The following is a 23,000-nucleotide window of genomic DNA, read 5'->3' on the forward strand; positions in this document are numbered from 1 at the left end:
AGACCTCTGAAGTGGGGAGACAACCGAGCCCAGCCTCCTTTCCAAGGAGTCCTGCGCCTTCCATTGCACTGAAAGGCAATAGCACGGGGAAGCCTAGGAAGGGGCTGAGTCATGTCGGACACACTTCCTCAGCCTGCTCCTTTCAGGGAAGCAACGCTGGGAGCTAGGAAAGCCTTCTCAAGCTCGGAGAGTGCAAGAGAGATGCAGGCCATGCACCCGGAAATCTCGGTGCTTGGAGCCAATCTCAGCGTCTCCCAGGGGCAAAGCGAACGCCTCTCTGCCCAATCCAGCTTTGCAGACGCAGGCCGCTAGGCTGCCTCTGCATTGGCGAAGGAAGCTCTCTCCTCCCGCTTCCTGCGAAATCTGCTTCTCAGCCTGAGCGAATCTCAGTGGGAACGGTCTTTCCTCTGGGGCCGTTGCTCCTGTGCCTGGGGCTGCCGCAAGGGCACCACCCTCACAGGGAAAGGATAAACACACCCCACATGTCTTTGCTCCTCTGGAGAGCTGCAGGCAACCTCAAACTCTCAGGAAGCTTCTCGGCTGAGACGCAGAAGCACTCTGGCTGGGGTCTCGCATCCCCTGCCTGGAGGCCCATGGTGCCTGTTTCTCCCTGGGCGTTGCTTCACCAGAGCGGCCAGGCAACATCTGCCCCATCTACCCTTCTGCTCTTCCCTTCCAGCTGACAGAGTTCTCCCTGCTCTACTCTAGCCCTAGGAAGTTTGGAGACAACCGGGCTCCTCCTCCTGTGCAAGGAGTCCCGGGGCCCAGTTGGAGTGGAAAGGCAAAACCACAGGCAAGCCCAGGAAAGTGCTGAGTCATGTCTGACACACTCCCTCAGCCTGCTCCTTCATGGCTAGCGAGGCTGTGAGCTAGGAAAGTCTTTGGAAGCTCAGCAAGTGGCAGCGAGATGCAGGCCCCAACCCAGCAATCCCGGTGCTTGGAGCAGGTCTCACAGCCTCCGAGTGCCAAAGCGAGCTCCTCTCTGCCAAATGCAGCTTTGCACACGCAGGCCGCTCTGCTGCCTCTGCATCCATGAAGGAAGCTCTCTAGGCCCGCTTCCTGCGAAATCTGCTTCAGCCTGAGGCAAAAGCCCTTGGAGAGGTCTTTGCTCAGGGGCAGTTGCTCCTGTGCCTGGGGAAGAGGGAAGGGCACCACACTCCCAAGGAAAGGCCAGACACACTCCACACGTCTTTGCTCCTCTGGAGGGCGGCATGGAGCCTCCAACTGGGAGGTCGCTTCTCAGCGGAGACGCAGGGGCATTCTGGCTGTGATCCCGCAGCCCCTGCCTGGAGGCCCACGGTGCCTGTTTCTCTCTGGGCGTTGCTTCCACAGTGCGGCCAAGCAACATCTTCACCATGGGCACAACAGCGCTTCCCTTCCGCCTGACAGACGTCTCAGTGCTCTGCTCTAGACCTCTGAAGTGGGGAGACAACCGAGCCCAGCCTCCTTTCCAAGGAGTCCTGCGCCTTCCATTGCACTGAAAGGCAATAGCACGGGGAAGCCTAGGAAGGGGCTGAGTCATGTCGGACACACTTCCTCAGCCTGCTCCTTTCAGGGAAGCAACGCTGGGAGCTAGGAAAGCCTTCTCAAGCTCGGAGAGTGCAAGAGAGATGCAGGCCGCGCACCCGGAAATCTCGGTGCTTGGAGGCAATCTCAGCGTCTCCCAGGGGCAAAGCGAACGCCTCTCTGCCCAATCCAGCTTTGCAGACGCAGGCCGCTAGGCTGCCTCTGCATTGGCGAAGGAAGCTCTCTCCTCCCGCTTCCTGCGAAATCTGCTTCTCAGCCTGAGCGAATCTCAGTGGGAACGGTCTTTCCTCTGGGGCCGTTGCTCCTGTGCCTGGGGCTGCCGCAAGGGCACCACCCTCACAGGGAAAGGCCAAACACACCCCACATGTCTTTGCTCCTCTGGAGAGCTGCAGGCAACCTCAAACTCTCAGGAAGCTTCTCGGCTGAGACGCAGAAGCACTCTGGCTGGGGTCTCGCATCCCCTGCCTGGAGGCCCATGGTGCCTGTTTCTCCCTGGGCGTTGCTTCACCAGAGCGGCCAGGCAACATCTGCCCCATCTACCCTTCTGCTCTTCCCTTCCAGCTGACAGAGTTCTCCCTGCTCTACTCTAGCCCTAGGAAGTTTGGAGACACCCGGGTTCCTCCTCCTGTGCAAGGAGTCCCGGGGCCCAGTTGGAGTGGAAAGGCAAAAAAACAGGCAAGCCCAGGAAAGTGCTGAGTCATGTCTGACACACTCCCTCAGCCTGCTCCTTCATGGCTAGCGAGGCTGTGAGCTAGGAAAGTCTTTGGAAGCTCAGCAAGTGGCAGCGAGATGCAGGCCCCAACCCAGCAATCCCGGTGCTTGGAGCAGGTCTCACAGCCTCCCAGTGCCAAAGCGAGCTCCTCTCTGCCAAATGCAGCTTTGCACACGCAGGCCGCTCTGCTGCCTCTGCATCCACGAAGGAAGCTCTCTAGGCCCGCTTCCTGCGAAATCTGCTTCAGCCTGAGGCAAAAGCCCTTGGAGAGGTCTTTGCTCAGGGGCAGTTGCTCCTGTGCCTGGGGAAGAGGGAAGGGCACCACACTCCCAAGGAAAGGCCAGACACACTCCACACGTCTTTGCTCCTCTGGAGGGCGGCATGGAGCCTCCAACTGGGAGGTCGCTTCTCAGCGGAGACGCAGGGGCATTCTGGCTCTGATCCCGCAGCCCCTGCCTGGAGGTCCACGGTGCCTGTTTCTCTCTGGGCGTTGCTTCCACAGTGCGGCCAAGCAACATCTTCACCATGGGCACAACAGCGCTTCCCTTCCGCCTGACAGACGTCTCAGTGCTCTGCTCTAGACCTCTGAAGTGGGGAGACAACCGAGCCCAGCCTCCTTTCCAAGGCGTCCTGCGCCTTCCATTGCACTGAAAGGCAATAGCACGGGGAAGCCTAGGAAGGGGCTGAGTCATGTCGGACACACTTCCTCAGCCTGCTCCTTTCAGGGAAGCAACGCTGGGAGCTAGGAAAGCCTTCTCAAGCTCGGAGAGTGCAAGAGAGATGCAGGCCGCGCACCCGGAAATCTCGGTGCTTGGAGCCCATCTCAGCGTCTCCCAGGGGCAAAAGGAACGCCTCTCTGCCCAATCCAGCTTTGCAGACGCAGGCCGCTAGGCTGCCTCTGCATTGGCGAAGGAAGCTCTCTCCTCCCGCTTCCTGCGAAATCTTCTTCTCAGCCTGAGCGAATCTCAGTGGGAACGGTCTTTCCTCTGGGGCCGTTGCTCCTGTGCCTGGGGCTGCCGCAAGGGCACCACCCTCACAGGGAAAGGCCAAACACACCCCACATGTCTTTGCTCCTCTGGAGAGCTGCAGGCAACCTGAAACTCTCAGGAAGCTTCTCGGCTGAGACGCAGAAGCACTCTGGCTGGGGTCTCGCATCCCCTGCCTGGAGGCCCATGGTGCCTGTTTCTCCCTGGGCGTTGCTTCACCAGAGCGGCCAGGCAACATCTGCCCCATCTACCCTTCTGCTCTTCCCTTCCAGCTGACAGAGTTCTCCCTGCTCTACTCTAGCCCTAGGAAGTTTGGAGACACCCGGGTTCCTCCTCCTGTGCAAGGAGTCCCGGGGCCCAGTTGGAGTGGAAAGGCAAAAAAACAGGCAAGCCCAGGAAAGTGCTGAGTCATGTCTGACACACTCCCTCAGCCTGCTCCTTCATGGCTAGCGAGGCTGTGAGCTAGGAAAGTCTTTGGAAGCTCAGCAAGTGGCAGCGAGATGCAGGCCCCAACCCAGCAATCCCGGTGCTTGGAGCAGGTCTCACAGCCTCCCAGTGCCAAAGCGAGCTCCTCTCTGCCAAATGCAGCTTTGCACACGCAGGCCGCTCTGCTGCCTCTGCATCCACGAAGGAAGCTCTCTAGGCCCGCTTCCTGCGAAATCTGCTTCAGCCTGAGGCAAAAGCCCTTGGAGAGGTCTTTGCTCAGGGGCAGTTGCTCCTGTGCCTGGGGAAGAGGGAAGGGCACCACACTCCCAAGGAAAGGCCAGACACACTCCACACGTCTTTGCTCCTCTGGAGGGCGGCATGGAGCCTCCAACTGGGAGGTCGCTTCTCAGCGGAGACGCAGGGGCATTCTGGCTCTGATCCCGCAGCCCCTGCCTGGAGGTCCACGGTGCCTGTTTCTCTCTGGGCGTTGCTTCCACAGTGCGGCCAAGCAACATCTTCACCATGGGCACAACAGCGCTTCCCTTCCGCCTGACAGACGTCTCAGTGCTCTGCTCTAGACCTCTGAAGTGGGGAGACAACCGAGCCCAGCCTCCTTTCCAAGGCGTCCTGCGCCTTCCATTGCACTGAAAGGCAATAGCACGGGGAAGCCTAGGAAGGGGCTGAGTCATGTCGGACACACTTCCTCAGCCTGCTCCTTTCAGGGAAGCAACGCTGGGAGCTAGGAAAGCCTTCTCAAGCTCGGAGAGTGCAAGAGAGATGCAGGCCGCGCACCCGGAAATCTCGGTGCTTGGAGCCCATCTCAGCGTCTCCCAGGGGCAAAAGGAACGCCTCTCTGCCCAATCCAGCTTTGCAGACGCAGGCCGCTAGGCTGCCTCTGCATTGGCGAAGGAAGCTCTCTCCTCCCGCTTCCTGCGAAATCTGCTTCTCAGCCTGAGCGAATCTCAGTGGGAACGGTCTTTCCTCTGGGGCCGTTGCTCCTGTGCCTGGGGCTGCTGCAAGGGCACCACCCTCACAGGGAAAGGCCAAACACACCCCACATGTCTTTGCTCCTCTGGAGAGCTGCAGGCAACCTCAAACTCTCAGGAAGCTTCTCGGCTGAGACGCAGAAGCACTCTGGCTGGGGTCTCGCATCCCCTGCCTGGAGGCCCATGGTGCCTGTTTCTCCCTGGGCGTTGCTTCACCAGAGCGGCCAGGCAACATCTGCCCCATCTACCCTTCTGCTCTTCCCTTCCAGCTGACAGAGTTCTCCCTGCTCTACTCTAGCCCTAGGAAGTGTGGAGACACCCGGGCTCCTCCTCCTGTGCAAGGATTCCCGGGGCCCAGTTGGAGTGGAAAGGCAAAACCACAGGCAAGCCCAGGAAAGTGCTGAGTCATGTCTGACACACTCCCTCAGCCTGCTCCTTCATGGCTAGCGAGGCTGTGAGCTAGGAAAGTCTTTGGAAGCTCAGCAAGTGGCAGCGAGATGCAGGCCCCAACCCAGCAATCCCGGTGCTTGGAGCAGGTCTCACAGCCTCCCAGTGCCAAAGCGAGCTCCTCTCTGCCAAATGCAGCTTTGCACACGCAGGCCGCTCTGCGGCCTCTGCATCCACGAAGGAAGCTCTCTAGGCCCGCTTCCTGCGAAATCTGCTTCAGCCTGAGGGAAAAGCCCTTGGAGAGGTCTTTGCTCAGGGGCAGTTGCTCCTGTGCCTGGGGAAGAGGGAAGGGCACCACACTCCCAAGGAAAGGCCAGACCCACTCCACACGTCTTTGCTCCTCTGGAGGGCGGCATGGAGCCTCCAACTGGGAGGTCGCTTCTCAGCGGAGACGCAGGGGCATTCTGGCTGTGATCCCGCAGCCCCTGCCTGGAGGCCCACGGTGCCTGTTTCTCTCTGGGCGTTGCTTCCACAGTGCGGCCAAGCAACATCTTCACCATGGGCACAACAGCGCTTCCCTTCCGCCTGACAGACGTCTCAGTGCTCTGCTCTAGACCTCTGAAGTGGGGAGACAACCGAGCCCAGCCTCCTTTCCAAGGCGTCCTGCGCCTTCCATTGCACTGAAAGGCAATAGCACGGGGAAGCCTAGGAAGGGGCTGAGTCATGTCGGACACACTTCCTCAGCCTGCTCCTTTCAGGGAAGCAACGCTGGGAGCTAGGAAAGCCTTCTCAAGCTCGGAGAGTGCAAGAGAGATGCAGGCCGCGCACCCGGAAATCTCGGTGCTTGGAGCCAATCTCAGCGTCTCCCAGGGGCAAAGCGAACGCCTCTCTGCCCAATCCAGCTTTGCAGACGCAGGCCGCTAGGCTGCCCTTGCATTGGCGAAGGAAGCTCTCTCCTCCCGCTTCCTGCGAAATCTGCTTCTCAGCCTGAGCGAATCTCAGTGGGAACGGTCTTTCCTCTGGGGCCGTTGCTCCTGTGCCTGGGGCTGCCGCAAGGGCACCACCCTCACAGGGAAAGGCCAAACACACCCCACATGTCTTTGCTCCTCTGGAGAGCTGCATGCAACCTCAAACTCTCAGGAAGCTTCTCGGCTGAGACGCAGAAGCACTCTGGCTGGGGTCTCGCATCCCCTGCCTGGAGGCCCATGGTGCCTGTTTCTCCCTGGGCGTTGCTTCACCAGAGCGGCCAGGCAACATCTGCCCCATCTACCCTTCTGCTCTTCCCTTCCAGCTGACAGAGTTCTCCTTGCTCTACTCTAGCCCTAGGAAGTTTGGAGACAACCGGGCTCCTCCTCCTGTGCAAGGAGTCCCGGGGCCCAGTTGGAGTGGAAAGGCGAAACCACAGGCAAGCCCAGGAAAGTGCTGAATCATGTCTGACACACTCCCTCAGCCTGCTCCTTCATGGCTAGCGAGGCTGTGAGCTAGGAAAGTCTTTGGAAGCTCAGCAAGTGGCAGCGAGATGCAGGCCCCAACCCAGCAATCCCGGTGCTTGGAGCAGGTCTCAGCCTCCCAGTGCCAAAGCGAGCTCCTCTCTGCCAAATGCAGCTTTGCACACGCAGGCCGCTCTGCTGCCTCTGCATCCACGAAGGAAGCTCTCTAGGCCCGTTCCTGCGAAATCTGCTTCCGCCTGAGGGAAAAGCCCTTGGAGAGGTCTTTGCTCAGGGGCAGTTGCTCCTGTGCCTGGGGAAGAGGGAAGGGCACCACACTCCCAAGGAAAGGCCAGACACACTCCACACGTCTTTGCTCCTCTGGAGGGCGGCATGGAGCCTCCAACTGGGAGGTCGCTTCTCAGCGGAGACGCAGGGGCATTCTGGCTGTGATCCCGCAGCCCCTGCCTGGAGGCTCACGGTGCCTGTTTCTCTCTGGGCGTTGCTTCCACAGTGAGGCCAAGCAACATCTTCACCATGGGCACAACAGCGCTTCCCTTCCGCCTGACAGACGTCTCAGTGCTCTGCTCTAGACCTCTGAAGTGGGGAGACAACCGAGCCCAGCCTCCTTTCCAAGGCGTCCTGCGCCTTCCATTGCACTGAAAGGCAATAGCACGGGGAAGCCTAGGAAGGGGCTGAGTCATGTCGGACACACTTCCTCAGCCTGCTCCTTTCAGGGAAGCAACGCTGGGAGCTAGGAAAGCCTTCTCAAGCTCGGAGAGTGCAAGAGAGATGCAGGCCGCGCACCCGGAAATCTCGGTGCTTGGAGCCCATCTCAGCGTCTCCCAGGGGCAAAAGGAACGCCTCTCTGCCCAATCCAGCTTTGCAGACGCAGGCCGCTAGGCTGCCTCTGCATTGGCGAAGGAAGCTCTCTCCTCCCGCTTCCTGCGAAATCTGCTTCTCAGCCTGAACGAATCTCAGTGGGAACGGTCTTTCCTCTGGGGCCGTTGCTCCTGTGCCTGGGGCTGCTGCAAGGGCACCACCCTCACAGGGAAAGGCCAAACACACCCCACATGTCTTTGCTCCTCTGGAGAGCTGCAGGCAACCTCAAACTCTCAGGAAGCTTCTCGGCTGAGACGCAGAAGCACTCTGGCTGGGGTCTCGCATCCCCTGCCTGGAGGCCCATGGTGCCTGTTTCTCCCTGGGCGTTGCTTCACCAGAGCGGCCAGGCAACATCTGCCCCATCTACCCTTCTGCTCTTCCCTTCCAGCTGACAGAGTTCTCCCTGCTCTACTCTAGCCCTAGGAAGTGTGGAGACACCCGGGCTCCTCCTCCTGTGCAAGGATTCCCGGGGCCCAGTTGGAGTGGAAAGGCAAAACCACAGGCAAGCTCAGGAAAGTGCTGAGTCATGTCTGACACACTCCCTCAGCCTGCTCCTTCATGGCTAGCGAGGCTGTGAGCTAGGAAAGTCTTTGGAAGCTCAGCAAGTGGCAGCGAGATGCAGGCCCCAACCCAGCAATCCCGGTGCTTGGAGCAGGTCTCACAGCCTCCCAGTGCCAAAGCGAGCTCCTCTCTGCCAAATGCAGCTTTGCACACGCAGGCCGCTCTGCTGCCTCTGCATCCACGAAGGAAGCTCTCTAGGCCCGCTTCCTGCGAAATCTGCTTCAGCCTGAGGGAAAAGCCCTTGGAGAGGTCTTTGCTCAGGGGCAGTTGCTCCTGTGCCTGGGGAAGAGGGAAGGGCACCACACTCCCAAGGAAAGGCCAGACACACTCCACACGTCTTTGCTCCTCTGGAGGGCGGCATGGAGCCTCCAACTGGGAGGTCGCTTCTCAGCGGAGACGCAGGGGCATTCTGGCTGTGATCCCGCAGCCCCTGCCTGGAGGCCCACGGTGCCTGTTTCTCTCTGGGCGTTGCTTCCACAGTGCGGCCAAGCAACATCTTCACCATGGGCACAACAGCGCTTCCCTTCCGCCTGACAGACGTCTCAGTGCTCTGCTCTAGACCTCTGAAGTGGGGAGACAACCGAGCCCAGCCTCCTTTCCAAGGCGTCCTGCGCCTTCCATTGCACTGAAAGGCAATAGCACGGGGAAGCCTAGGAAGGGGCTGAGTCATGTCGGACACACTTCCTCAGCCTGCTCCTTTCAGGGAAGCAACGCTGGGAGCTAGGAAAGCCTTCTCAAGCTCGGAGAGTGCAAGAGAGATGCAGGCCGCGCACCCCGAAATCTCGGTGCTTGGAGCCAATCTCAGCGTCTCCCAGGGGCAAAGCGAACGCCTCTCTGCCCAATCCAGCTTTGCAGACGCAGGCCGCTAGGCTGCCTCTGCATTGGCGAAGGAAGCTCTCTCCTCCCGCTTCCTGCGAAATCTGCTTCTCAGCCTGAGCGAATCTCAGTGGGAACGGTCTTTCCTCTGGGGCCGTTGCTCCTGTGCCTGGGGCTGCCGCAAGGGCACCACCCTCACAGGGAAAGGCCAAACACACCCCACATGTCTTTGCTCCCCTGGAGAGCTGCAGGCAACCTCAAACTCTCAGGAAGCTTCTCGGCTGAGACGCAGAAGCACTCTGGCTGGGGTCTCGCATCCCCTGCCTGGAGGCCCATGGTGCCTGTTTCTCCCTGGGCGTTGCTTCACCAGAGCGGCCAGGCAACATCTGCCCCATCTACCCTTCTGCTCTTCCCTTCCAGCTGACAGAGTTCTCCCTGCTCTACTCTATCCCTAGGAAGTGTGGAGACACCCGGGCTCCTCCTCCTGTGCAAGGAGTCCCGGGGCCCAGTTGGAGTGGAAAGGCAAAACCACAGGCAAGCCCAGGAAAGTGCTGAGTCATGTCTGACACACTCCCTCAGCCTGCTCCTTCATGGCTAGCGAGGCTGTGAGCTAGGAAAGTCTTTGGAAGCTCAGCAAGTGGCAGCGAGATGCAGGCCCCAACCCAGCAATCCCGGTGCTTGGAGCAGGTCTCACAGCCTCCCAGTGCCAAAGCGAGCTCCTCTCTGCCAAATGCAGCTTTGCACACGCAGGCCGCTCTGCTGCCTCTGCATCCACGAAGGAAGCTCTGTAGGCCCGCTTCCTGCGAAATCTGCTTCAGCCTGAGGGAAAAGCCCTTGGAGAGGTCTTTGCTCAGGGGCAGTTGCTCCTGTGCCTGGGGAAGAGGGAAGGGCACCACACTCCCAAGGAAAGGCCAGACACACTCCACACGTCTTTGCTCCTCTGGAGGGCGGCATGGAGCCTCCAACTGGGAGGTCGCTTCTCAGCGGAGACGCAGGGGCATTCTGGCTGTGATCCCGCAGCCCCTGCCTGGAGGCTCACGGTGCCTGTTTCTCTCTGGGCGTTGCTTCCACAGTGCGGCCAAGCAACATCTTCACCATGGGCACAACAGCGCTTCCCTTCCGCCTGACAGACGTCTCAGTGCTCTGCTCTAGACCTCTGAAGTGGGGAGACAACCGAGCCCAGCCTCCTTTCCAAGGAGTCCTGCGCCTTCCATTGCACTGAAAGGCAATAGCACGGGGAAGCCTAGGAAGGGGCTGAGTCACGTCGGACACACTTCCTCAGCCTGCTCCTTTCAGGGAAGCAACGCTGGGAGCTAGGAAAGCCTTCTCAAGCTCGGAGAGTGCAAGAGAGATGCAGGCCGCGCACCCGGAAATCTCGGTGCTTAGAGCCCATCTCAGCATCTCCCAGGGGCAAAGCGAACGCCTCTCTGCCCAATCCAGCTTTGCAGACGCAGGCCGCTAGGCTGCCTCTGCATTGGCGAAGGAAGCTCTCTCCTCCCGCTTCCTGCGAAATCTGCTTCTCAGCCTGAGCGAATCTCAGTGGGAACGGTCTTTCCTCTGGGGCCGTTGCTCCTGTGCCTGGGGCTGCCGCAAGGGCACCACCCTCACAGGGAAAGGCCAAACACACCCCACATGTCTTTGCTCCCCTGGAGAGCTGCAGGCAACCTCAAACTCTCAGGAAGCTTCTCGGCTGAGACGCAGAAGCACTCTGGCTGGGGTCTCGCATCCCCTGCCTGGAGGCCCATGGTGCCTGTTTCTCCCTGGGCGTTGCTTCCCCAGAGCCTCCAGGCAACATCTGCCCCATCTACCCTTCTGCTCTTCCCTTCCAGCTGACAGAGTTCTCCCTGCTCTACTCTAGCCCTAGGAAGTTTGGAGACAACCGGGCTCCTCCTCCTCTGCAAGGAGTCCCGGGGCCCAGTTGGAGTGGAAAGGCAAAACCACAGGCAAGCCCAGGAAAGTGCTGAGTCATGTCTGACACACTCCCTCAGCCTGCTCCTTCATGGCTAGCGAGGCTGTGAGCTAGGAAAGTCTTTGGAAGCTCAGCAAGTGGCAGCGAGATGCAGGCCCCAACCCAGCAATCCCGGTGCTTGGAGCAGGTCTCACAGCCTCCCAGTGCCAAAGCGAGCTCCTCTCTGCCAAATGCAGCTTTGCACACGCAGGCCGCTCTGCTGCCTCTGCATCCACGAAGGAAGCTCTCTAGGCCCGCTTCCTGCGAAATCTGCTTCAGGCTGAGGGAAAAGCCCTTGGAGAGGTCTTTGCTCAGGGGCAGTTGCTCCTGTGCCTGGGGAAGAGTGAAGGGCACCACACTCCCAAGGAAAGGCCAGACACACTCCACACGTCTTTGCTCCTCTGGAGGGCGGCATGGAGCCTCCAACTGGGAGGTCGCTTCTCAGCGGAGACGCAGGGGCATTCTGGCTGTGATCCCGCAGCCCCTGCCTGGAGGCCCACGGTGCCTGTTTCTCTCTGGGCGTTGCTTCCACAGTGCGGCCAAGCAACATCTTCACCATGGGCACAACAGCGCTTCCCTTCCGCCTGACAGACGTCTCAGTGCTCTGCTCTAGACCTCTGAAGTGGGGAGACAACCGAGCCCAGCCTCCTTTCCAAGGCGTCCTGCGCCTTCCATTGCCCTGAAAGGCAATAGCACGGGGAAGCCTAGGAAGGGGCTGAGTCATGTCGGACACACTTCCTCAGCCTGCTCCTTTCAGGGAAGCAACGCTGGGAGCTAGGAAAGCCTTCTCAAGCTCGGAGAGTGCAAGAGAGATGCAGGCCGCGCACCCGGAAATCTCGGTGCTTGGAGCCCATCTCAGCGTCTCCCAGGGGCAAAGCGAACGCCTCTCTGCCCAATCCAGCTTTGCAGACGCAGGCCGCTAGGCTGCCTCTGCATTGGCGAAGGAAGCTCTCTCCTCCCGCTTCCTGCGAAATCTGCTTCTCAGCCTGAGCGAATCTCAGTGGGAACGGTCTTTCCTCTGGGGCCGTTGCTCCTGTGCCTGGGGCTGCCGCAAGGGCACCACCCTCACAGGGAAAGGCCAAACACACCCCACATGTCTTTGCTCCTCTGGAGAGCTGCAGGCAACCTCAAACTCTCAGGAAGCTTCTCGGCTGAGACGCAGAAGCACTCTGGCTGGGGTCTCGCATCCCCTGCCTGGAGGCCCATGGTGCCTGTTTCTCCCTGGGCGTTGCTTCCCCAGAGCGGCCAGGCAACATCTGCCCCATCTACCCTTCTGCTCTTCCCTTCCAGCTGACAGAGTTCTCCCTGCTCTACTCTAGCCCTAGGAAGTGTGGAGACAACCGGGCTCCTCCTCCTGTGCAAGGAGTCCCGGGGCCCAGTTGGAGTGGAAAGGCAAAACCACAGGCAAGCCCAGGAAAGTGCTGAGTCATGTCTGACACACTCCCTCAGCCTGCTCCTTCATGGCTGGCGAGGCTGTGAGCTAGGAAAGTCTTTGGAAGCTCAGCAAGTGGCAGCGAGATGCAGGCCCCAACCCAGCAATCCCGGTGCTTGGAGCAGGTCTCACAGCCTCCCAGTGCCAAAGCGAGCTCCTCTCTGCCAAATGCAGCTTTGCACACGCAGGCCGCTCTGCGGCCTCTGCATCCACGAAGGAAGCTCTCTAGGCCCGCTTCCTGCGAAATCTGCTTCAGCCTGAGGGAAAAGCCCTTGGAGAGGTCTTTGCTCAGGGGCAGTTGCTCCTGTGCCTGGGGAAGAGGGAAGGGCACCACACTCCCAAGGAAAGGCCAAACACACTCCACACGTCTTTGCTCCTCTGGAGGGCGGCATGGAGCCTCCAACTGGGAGGTCGCTTCTCAGCGGAGACGCAGGGGCATTCTGGCTCTGATCCCGCAGCCCCTGCCTGGAGGCCCACGGTGCCTGTTTCTCTCTGGGCGTTGCTTCCACAGTGCGGCCAAGCAACATCTTCACCATGGGCACAATAGCGCTTCCCTTCCGCCTGACAGACGTTTCAGTGCTCTGCTCTAGACCTCTGAAGTGGGGAGACAACCGAGCCCAGCCTCCTTTCCAAGGCGTCCTGCGCCTTCCATTGCACTGAAAGGCAATAGCACGGGGAAGCCTAGGAAGGGGCTGAGTCATGTCGGACACACTTCCTCAGCCTGCTCCTTTCAGGGAAGCAACGCTGGGAGCTAGGAAAGCCTTCTCAAGCTCGGAGAGTGCAAGAGAGATGCAGGCCGCGCACCCGGAAATCTCGGTGCTTGGAGCCAATCTCAGCGTCTCCCAGGGGCAAAGCGAACGCCTCTCTGCCCAATCCAGCTTTGCAGACGCAGGCCGCTAGGCTGCCTCTGCATTGGCGAAGGAAGCTCTCTCCTCCCGCTTCCTTCGAAATCTGCTTCTCAGCCTGAGCGAATCTCAGTGGGAACGGTCTTTCCTCTGGGGCCGTTGCTCCTGTGCCTGGGGCTGCCGCAAGGGCACCACCCTCACAGGGAAAGGCCAAACACACCCCACATGTCTTTGCTCCTCTGGAGAGCTGCATGCAACCTCAAACTCTCAGGAAGCTTCTCGGCTGAGACGCAGAAGCACTCTGGCTGGGGTCTCGCATCCCCTGCCTGGAGGCCCATGGTGCCTGTTTCTCCCTGGGCATTGCTTCACCAGAGCGGCCAGGCAACATCTGCCCCATCTACCCTTCTGCTCTTCCCTTCCAGCTGACAGAGTTCTCCCTGCTCTACTCTATCCCTAGGAAGTGTGGAGACACCCGGGCTCCTCCTCCTGTGCAAGGAGTCCCGGGGCCCAGTTGGAGTGGAAAGGCAAAACCACAGGCAAGCCCAGGAAAGTGCTGAGTCATGTCTGACACACTCCCTCAGCCTGCTCCTTCATGGCTAGCGAGGCTGTGAGCTAGGAAAGTCTTTGGAAGCTCAGCAAGTGGCAGCGAGATGCAGGCCCCAACCCAGCAATCCCGGTGCTTGGAGCAGGTCTCACAGCCTCCCAGTGCCAAAGCGAGCTCCTCTCTGCCAAATGTAGCTTTGCACACGCAGGCCGCTCTGCTGCCTCTGCATCCACGAAGGAAGCTCTCTAGGCCCGCTTCCTGTGAAATCTGCTTCGGCCTGAGGGAAAAGCCCTTGGAGAGAGGTCTTTGCTCAGGGGCAGTTGCTCCTGTGCCTGGGGAAGAGGGAAGGGCACCACACTCCCAAGGAAAGGCCAGACACACTCCACACGTCTTTGCTCCTCTGGAGGGCGGCATGGAGCCTCCAACTGGGAGGTCGCTTCTCAGCGGAGACGCAGGGGCATTCTGGCTGTGATCCCGCAGCCCCTGCCTGGAGGCCCACGGTGACTGTTTCTCTCTGGGCGTTGCGTCCACAGTGCGGCCAAGCAACATCTTCACCATGGGCACAACAGCGCTTCCCTTCCGCCTGACAGACGTCTCAGTGCTCTGCTCTAGACCTCTGAAGTGGGGAGACAACCGAGCCCAGCCTCCTTTCCAAGGAGTCCTGCGCCTTCCATTGCACTGAAAGGCAATAGCACGGGGAAGCCTAGGAAGGGGCTGAGTCATGTCGGACACACTTCCTCAGCCTGCTCCTTTCAGGGAAGCAACGCTGGGAGCTAGGAAAGCCTTCTCAAGCTCGGAGAGTGCAAGAGAGATGCAGGCCGCGCACCCGGAAATCTCGGTGCTTGGAGGCATTCTCAGCGTCTCCCAGGGGCAAAGCGAACGCCTCTCTGCCCAATCCAGCTTTGCAGAGGCAGGCCGCTAGGCTGCCTCTGCATTGGCGAAGGAAGCTCTCTCCTCCCGCTTCCTGCGAAATCTGCTTCTCAGCCGGAGCGAATCTCAGTGGGAACGGTCTTTCCTCTGGGGCCGTTGCTCCTGTGCCTGGGGCTGCCGCAAGGGCACCACCCTCACAGGGAAAGGCCAAACACACCCCACATGTCTTTTCTCCCCTGGAGAGCTGCAGGCAACCTCAAACTCTCAGGAAGCTTCTCGGCTGAGACGCAGAAGCACTCTGGCTGGGGTCTCGCATCCCCTGCCTGGAGGCCCATGGTGCCTGTTTCTCCCTGGGCGTTGCTTCACCAGAGCGGCCAGGCAACATCTGCCCCATCTACCCTTCTGCTCTTCCCTTCCAGCTGACAGAGTTCTCCCTGCTCTACTCTAGCCCTAGGAAGTTTGGAGACAACCGGGCTCCTCCTCCTGTGCAAGGAGTCCCGGGGCCCACTTGGAGTGGAAAGGCAAAACCACAGGCAAGCCCAGGAAAGTGCTGAGTCATGTCTGACACACTCCCTCAGCCTGCTCCTTCATGGCTAGCGAGGCTGTGAGCTAGGAAAGTCTTTGGAAGCTCAGCAAGTGGCAGCGAGATGCAGGCCCCAACCCAGCAATCCCGGTGCTTGGAGCAGGTCTCACAGCCTCCCAGTGCCAAAGCGAGCTCCTCTCTGCCAAATGCAGCTTTGCACACGCAGGCCGCTCTGCTGCCTCTGCATCCACGAAGGAAGCTCTCTAGGCCCGCTTCCTGCGAAATCTGCTTCAGCCTGAGGGAAAAGCCCTTGGAGAGGTCTTTGCTCAGGGGCAGTTGCTCCTGTGCCTGGGGAAGAGGGAAGGGCACCACACTCCCAAGGAAAGGCCAGACACACTCCACACGTCTTTGCTCCTCTGGAGGGCGGCATGGAGCCTCCAACTGGGAGGTCGCTTCTCAGCGGAGACGCAGGGGCATTCTGGCTGTGATCCCGCAGCCCCTGCCTGGAGGCCCACGGTGCCTGTTTCTCTCTGGGCGTTGCTTCCACAGTGCGGCCAAGCAACATCTTCACCATGGGCACAACAGCGCTTCCCTTCCGCCTGACAGACGTCTCAGTGCTCTGCTCTAGACCTCTGAAGTGGGGAGACAACCGAGCCCAGCCTCCTTTCCAAGGAGTCCTGCGCCTTCCATTGCACTGAAAGGCAATAGCACGGGGAAGACTAGGAAGGGGCTGAGTCACGTCGGACACACTTCCTCAGCCTGCTCCTTTCAGGGAAGCAACGCTGGGAGCTAGGAAAGCCTTCTCAAGCTCGGAGAGTGCAAGAGAGATGCAGGCCGCGCACCCGGAAATCTCGGTGCTTGGAGCCCATCTCAGCATCTCCCAGGGGCAAAGCGAACGCCTCTCTGCCCAATCCAGCTTTGCAGACGCAGGCCGCTAGGCTGCCTCTGCATTGGCGAAGGAAGCTCTCTCCTCCCGCTTCCTGCGAAATCTGCTTCTCAGCCTGAGCGAATCTCAGTGGGAACGGTCTTTCCTCTGGGGCCGTTGCTCCTGTGCCTGGGGCTGCCGCAAGGGCACCACCCTCACAGGGAAAGGCCAAACACACCCCACATGTCTTTGCTCCCCTGGAGAGCTGCAGGCAACCTCAAACTCTCAGGAAGCTTCTCGGCTGAGACGCAGAAGCACTCTGGCTGGGGTCTCGCATCCCCTGCCTGGAGGCCCATGGTGCCTGTTTCTCCCTGGGCGTTGCTTCACCAGAGCGGCCAGGCAACATCTGCCCCATCTACCCTTCTGCTCTTCCCTTCCAGCTGACAGAGTTCTCCCTGCTCTACTCTATCCCTAGGAAGTGTGGAGACACCCGGTCTCCTCCTCCTGTGCAAGGAGTCCCGGGGCCCAGTTGGAGTGGAAAGGCAAAACCACAGGCAAGCCCAGGAAAGTGCTGAGTCATGTCTGACACACTCCCTCAGCCTGCTCCTTCATGGCTAGCGAGGCTGTGAGCTAGGAAAGTCTTTGGAAGCTCAGCAAGTGGCAGCGAGATGCAGGCCCCAACCCAGCAATCCCGGTGCTTGGAGCAGGTCTCACAGCCTCCCAGTGCCAAAGCGAGCTCCTCTCTGCCAAATGCAGCTTTGCACACGCAGGCCGCTCTGCTGCCTCTGCATCCACGAAGGAAGCTCTCTAGGCCCGCTTCCTGCGAAATCTGCTTCAGCCTGAGGGAAAAGCCCTTGGAGAGGTCTTTGCTCAGGGGCAGTTGCTCCTGTGCCTGGGGAAGAGGGAAGGGCACCACACTCCCAAGGAAAGGCCAGACACACTCCACACGTCTTTGCTCCTCTGGAGGGCGGCATGGAGCCTCCAACTGGGAGGTCGCTTCTCAGCGGAGACGCAGGGGCATTCTGGCTGTGATCCCGCAGCCCCTGCCTGGAGGCCCACGGTGCCTGTTTCTCTCTGGGCGTTGCTTCCACAGTGCGGCCAAGCAACATCTTCACCATGGGCACAACAGCGCTTCCCTTCCGCCTGACAGACGTCTCAGTGCTCTGCTCTAGACCTCTGAAGTGGGGAGACAACCGAGCCCAGCCTCCTTTCCAAGGAGTCCTGCGCCTTCCATTGCACTGAAAGGCAATAGCACGGGGAAGCCTAGGAAGGGGCTGAGTCATGTCGGACACACTTCCTCAGCCTGCTCCTTTCAGGGAAGCAACGCTGGGAGCTAGGAAAGCCTTCTCAAGCTCGGAGAGTGCAAGAGAGATGCAGGCCGCGCACCCGGAAATCTCGGTGCTTGGAGCCCATCTCAGCGTCTCCCAGGGGCAAAGCGAACGCCTCTCTGCCCAATCCAGCTTTGCAGACGCAGGCCGCTAGGCTGCCTCTGCATTGGCGAAGGAAGCTCTCTCCTCCCGCTTCCTGCGAAATCTGCTTCTCAGCCTGAGCGAATCTCAGTGGGAACGGTCTTTCCTCTGGGGCCATTGCTCCTGTGCCTGGGGCTGCCGCAAGGGCACCACCCTCACAGGGAAAGGCCAAACACACCCCACATGTCTTTGCTCCTCTGGAGAGCTGCAGGCAACCTCAAACTCTCAGGAAGCTTCTCGGCTGAGACGCAGAAGCACTCTGGCTGGGGTCTCGCATCCCCTGCCTGGAGGCCCATGGTGCCTGTTTCTCCCTGGGCGTTGCTTCCCCAGAGCGGCCAGGCAACATCTGCCCCATCTACCCTTCTGCTCTTCCATTCCAGCTGACAGAGTTCTCCCTGCTCTACTCTAGCCCTAGGAAGTTTGGAGACAACCGGGCTCCTCCTCCTGTGCAAGGAGTCCCGGGGCCCAGTTGGAGTGGAAAGGCAAAACCACAGGCAAGCCCAGGAAAGTGCTGAGTCATGTCTGACACACTCCCTCAGCCTGCTCCTTCATGGCTAGCGAGGCTGTGAGCTAGGAAAGTCTTTGGAAGCTCAGCAAGTGGCAGCGAGATGCAGGCCCCAACCCAGCAATCCCGGTGCTTGGAGCAGGTCTCACAGCCTCCCAGTGCCAAAGCGAGCTCCTCTCTGCCAAATGCAGCTTTGCACACGCAGGCCGCTCTGTTGCCTCTGCATCCACGAAGGAAGCTCTCTAGGCCCGCTTCCTGCGAAATCTGCTTCAGCCTGAGGCAAAAGCCCTTGGAGAGGTCTTTGCTCAGGGGCAGTTGCTCCTGTGCCTGGGGAAGAGGGAAGGGCACCACACTCCCAAGGAAAGGCCAGACACACTCCACACGTCTTTGCTCCTCTGGAGGGCGGCATGGAGCCTCCAACTGGGAGGTCGCTTCTCAGCGGAGACGCAGGGGCATTCTGGCTGTGATCCCTCAGCCCCTGCCTGGAGGCCCACGGTGCCTGTTTCTCTCTGGGCGTTGCTTCCACAGTGCGGCCAAGCAACATCTTCACCATGGGCACAACAGCGCTTCCCTTCCGCCTGACAGACGTCTCAGTGCTCTGCTCTAGACCTCTGAAGTGGGGAGACAACCGAGCCCAGCCTCCTTTCCAAGGCGTCCTGCGCCTTCCATTGCCCTGAAAGGCAATAGCACGGGGAAGCCTAGGAAGGGGCTGAGTCATGTCGGACACACTTCCTCAGCCTGCTCCTTTCAGGGAAGCAACGCTGGGAGCTAGGAAAGCCTTCTCAAGCTCGGAGAGTGCAAGAGAGATGCAGGCCGCGCACCCGGAAATCTCGGTGCTTGGAGCCCATCTCAGCGTCTCCCAGGGGCAAAGCGAACGCCTCTCTGCCCAATCCAGCTTTGCAGACGCAGGCCGCTAGGCTGCCTCTGCATTGGCGAAGGAAGCTCTCTCCTCCCGCTTCCTGCGAAATCTGCTTCTCAGCCTGAGCGAATCTCAGTGGGAACGGTCTTTCCTCTGGGGCCGTTGCTCCTGTGCCTGGGGCTGCCGCAAGGGCACCACCCTCACAGGGAAAGGCCAAACACACCCCACATGTCTTTGCTCCTCTGGAGAGCTGCAGGCAACCTCAAACTCTCAGGAAGCTTCTCGGCTGAGACGCAGAAGCACTCTGGCAGGGGTCTCGCATCCCCTGCCTGGAGGCCCATGGTGCCTGTTTCTCCCTGGGCGTTGCTTCCCCAGAGCGGCCAGGCAACATCTGCCCCATCTACCCTTCTGCTCTTCCCTTCCAGCTGACAGAGTTCTCCCTGCTCTACTCTAGCCCTAGGAAGTTTGGAGACAACCGGGCTCCTCCTCCTGTGCAAGGAGTCCCTGGGCCCAGTTGGAGTGGAAAGGCAAAACCACAGGCAAGCCCAGGAAAGTGCTGAGTCATGTCTGACACACTCCCTCAGCCTGCTCCTTCATGGCTAGCGAGGCTGTGAGCTAGGAAAGTCTTTGGAAGCTCAGCAAGTGGCAGCGAGATGCAGGCCCCAACCCAGCAATCCCGGTGCTTGGAGCAGGTCTCACAGCCTCCCAGTGCCAAAGCGAGCTCCTCTCTGCCAAATGCAGCTTTGCACACGCAGGCCGCTCTGCTGCCTCTGCATCCACGAAGGAAGCTCTCTAGGCCCGCTTCCTGCGAAATCTGCTTCAGCCTGAGGGAAAAGCCCTTGGAGAGGTCTTTGCTCAGGGGCAGTTGCTCCTGTGCCTGGGGAAGAGGGAAGGGCACCACACTCCCAAGGAAAGGCCAGACACACTCCACACGTCTTTGCTCCTCTGGAGGGCGGCATGGAGCCTCCAACTGGGAGGTCGCTTCTCAGCGGAGACGCAGGGGCATTCTGGCTGTGATCCCGCAGCCCCTGCCTGGAGGCCCACGGTGCCTGTTTCTCTCTGGGCGTTGCTTCCACAGTGCGGCCAAGCAACATCTTCACCATGGGCACAACAGCGCTTCCCTTCCGCCTGACAGACGTCTCAGTGCTCTGCTCTAGACCTCTGAAGTGGGGAGACAACCGAGCCCAGCCTCCTTTCCAAGGCGTCCTGCGCCTTCCATTGCCCTGAAAGGCAATAGCACGGGGAAGCCTAGGAAGGGGCTGAGTCATGTCGGACACACTTCCTCAGCCTGCTCCTTTCAGGGAAGCAACGCTGGGAGCTAGGAAAGCCTTCTCAAGCTCGGAGAGTGCAAGAGAGATGCAGGCCGCGCACCCGGAAATCTCGGTGCTTGGAGCCCATCTCAGCGTCTCCCAGGGGCAAAGCGAACGCCTCTCTGCCCAATCCAGCTTTGCAGACGCAGGCCGCTAGGCTGCCTCTGCATTGGCGAAGGAAGCTCTCTCCTCCCGCTTCCTGCGAAATCTGCTTCTCAGCCTGAGCGAATCTCAGTGGGAACGGTCTTTCCTCTGGGGCCGTTGCTCCTGTGCCTGGGGCTGCCGCAAGGGCACCACCCTCACAGGGAAAGGCCAAACACACCCCACATGTCTTTGCTCCTCTGGAGAGCTGCAGGCAACCTCAAACTCTCAGGAAGCTTCTCGGCTGAGACGCAGAAGCACTCTGGCAGGGGTCTCGCATCCCCTGCCTGGAGGCCCATGGTGCCTGTTTCTCCCTGGGCGTTGCTTCCCCAGAGCGGCCAGGCAACATCTGCCCCATCTACCCTTCTGCTCTTCCCTTCCAGCTGACAGAGTTCTCCCTGCTCTACTCTAGCCCTAGGAAGTTTGGAGACAACCGGGGTCCTCCTCCTGTGCAAGGAGTCCCTGGGCCCAGTTGGAGTGGAAAGGCAAAACCACAGGCAAGCCCAGGAAAGTGCTGAGTCATGTCTGACACACTCCCTCAGCCTGCTCCTTCATGGCTAGCGAGGCTGTGAGCTAGGAAAGTCTTTGGAAGCTCAGCAAGTGGCAGCGAGATGCAGGCCCCAACCCAGCAATCCCGGTGCTTGGAGCAGGTCTCACAGCCTCCCAGTGCCAAAGCGAGCTCCTCTCTGCCAAATGCAGCTTTGCACACGCAGGCCGCTCTGCTGCCTCTGCATCCACGAAGGAAGCTCTCTAGGCCCGCTTCCTGCGAAATCTGCTTCAGCCTGAGGGAAAAGCCCTTGGAGAGGTCTTTGCTCAGGGGCAGTTGCTCCTGTGCCTGGGGAAGAGGGAAGGGCACCACACTCCCAAGGAAAGGCCAGACCCACTCCACACGTCTTTGCTCCTCTGGAGGGCGGCATGGAGCCTCCAACTGGGAGGTCGCTTCTCAGCGGAGACGCAGGGGCATTCTGGCTGTGATCCCGCAGCCCCTGCCTGGAGGCCCACGGTGCCTGTTTCTCTCTGGGCGTTGCTTCCACAGTGCGGCCAAGCAACATCTTCACCATGGGCACAACAGCGCTTCCCTTCCGCCTGACAGACGTCTCAGTGCTCTGCTCTAGACCTCTGAAGTGGGGAGACAACCGAGCCCAGCCTCCTTTCCAAGGAGTCCTGCGCCTTCCATTGCACTGAAAGGCAATAGCTCGGGGAAGCCTAGGAAGGGACTGAGTCATGTCGGACACACTTCCTCAGCCTGCTCCTTTCAGGGAAGCAACGCTGGGAGCTAGGAAAGCCTTCTCAAGCTCGGAGAGTGCAAGAGAGATGCAGGCCGCGCACCCGGAAATCTCGGTGCTTGGAGCCCATCTCAGCGTCTCCCAGGGGCAAAGCGAACGCCTCTCTGCCCAATCCAGCTTTGCAGACGCAGGCCGCTAGGCTGCCTCTGCATTGGCGAAGGAAGCTCTCTCCTCCCGCTTCCTGCGAAATCTGCTTCTCAGCCTGAGCGAATCTCAGTGGGAACGGTCTTTCCTCTGGGGCCGTTGCTCCTGTGCCTGGGGCTGCCGCAAGGGCACCACCCTCACAGGGAAAGGCCAAACACACCCCACATGTCTTTGCTCCTCTGGAGAGCTGCAGGCAACCTCAAACTCTCAGGAAACTTCTCGGCTGAGACGCAGAAGCACTCTGGCTGGGGTCTCGCATCCCCTGCCTGGAGGCCCATGGTGCCTGTTTCTCCCTGGGCGTTGCTTCCCCAGAGCGGCCAGGCAACATCTGCCCCATCTACCCTTCTGCTCTTCCCTTCCAGCTGACAGAGTTCTCCCTGCTCTACTCTAGCCCTAGGAAGTTTGGAGACAACCGGGCTCCTCCTCCTGTGCAAGGAGTCCCGGGGCCCAGTTGGAGTGGAAAGGCAAAACCACAGGCAAGCCCAGGAAAGTGCTGAGTCATGTCTGACACACTCCCTCAGCCTGCTCCTTCATGGCTAGCGAGGCTGTGAGCTAGGAAAGTCTTTGGAAGCTCAGCAAGTGGCAGCGAGATGCAGGCCCCAACCCAGCAATCCCGGTGCTTGGAGCAGGTCTCACAGCCTCCCAGTGCCAAAGCGAGCTCCTCTCTGCCAAATGCAGCTTTGCACACGCAGGCCGCTCTGCTGCCTCTGCATCCACGAAGGAAGCTCTCTAGGCCCGCTTCCTGCGAAATCTGCTTCAGCCTGAGGGAAAAGCCCTTGGAGAGGTCTTTGCTCAGGGGCAGTTGCTCCTGTGCCTGGGGAAGAGGGAAGGGCACCACACTCCCAAGGAAAGGCCAGACACACTCCACACGTCTTTGCTCCTCTGGAGGGCGGCATGGAGCCTCCAACTGGGAGGTCGCTTCTCAGCGGAGACGCAGGGGCATTCTGGCTGTGATCCCGCAGCCCCTGCCTGGAGGCCCACGGTGCCTGTTTCTCTCTGGGCGTTGCTTCCACAGTGCGGCCAAGCAACATCTTCACCATGGGCACAACAGCGCTTCCCTTCCGCCTGACAGACGTCTCAGTGCTCTGCTCTAGACCTCTGAAGTGGGGAGACAACCGAGCCCAGCCTCCTTTCCAAGGAGTCCTGCGCCTTCCATTGCACTGAAAGGCAATAGCTCGGGGAAGCCTAGGAAGGGACTGAGTCATGTCGGACACACTTCCTCAGCGTGCTCCTTTCAGGGAAGCAACGCTGGGAGCTAGGAAAGCCTTCTCAAGCTCGGAGAGTGCAAGAGAGATGCAGGCCGCGCACCCGGAAATCTCGGTGCTTGGAGCCAATCTCAGCGTCTCCCAGGGGCAAAGCGAACGCCTCTCTGCCAAATCCAGCTTTGCAGACGCAGGCCGCTAGGCTGCCTCTGCCTTGGCGAAGGAAGCTCTCTCCTCCCGCTTCCTGCGAAATCTGCTTCTCAGCCTGAGCGAATCTCAGTGGGAACGGTCTTTCCTCTGGGGCCGTTGCTCCTGTGCCTGGGGCTGCCGCAAGGGCACCACCCTCA

Source organism: Moschus berezovskii, chromosome X (assembly GCF_049115385.1).
Source record: "Moschus berezovskii isolate FMDL1 chromosome X, NW_MosBer_1.0, whole genome shotgun sequence".
Lineage (NCBI taxonomy): Eukaryota > Metazoa > Chordata > Mammalia > Artiodactyla > Moschidae > Moschus > Moschus berezovskii.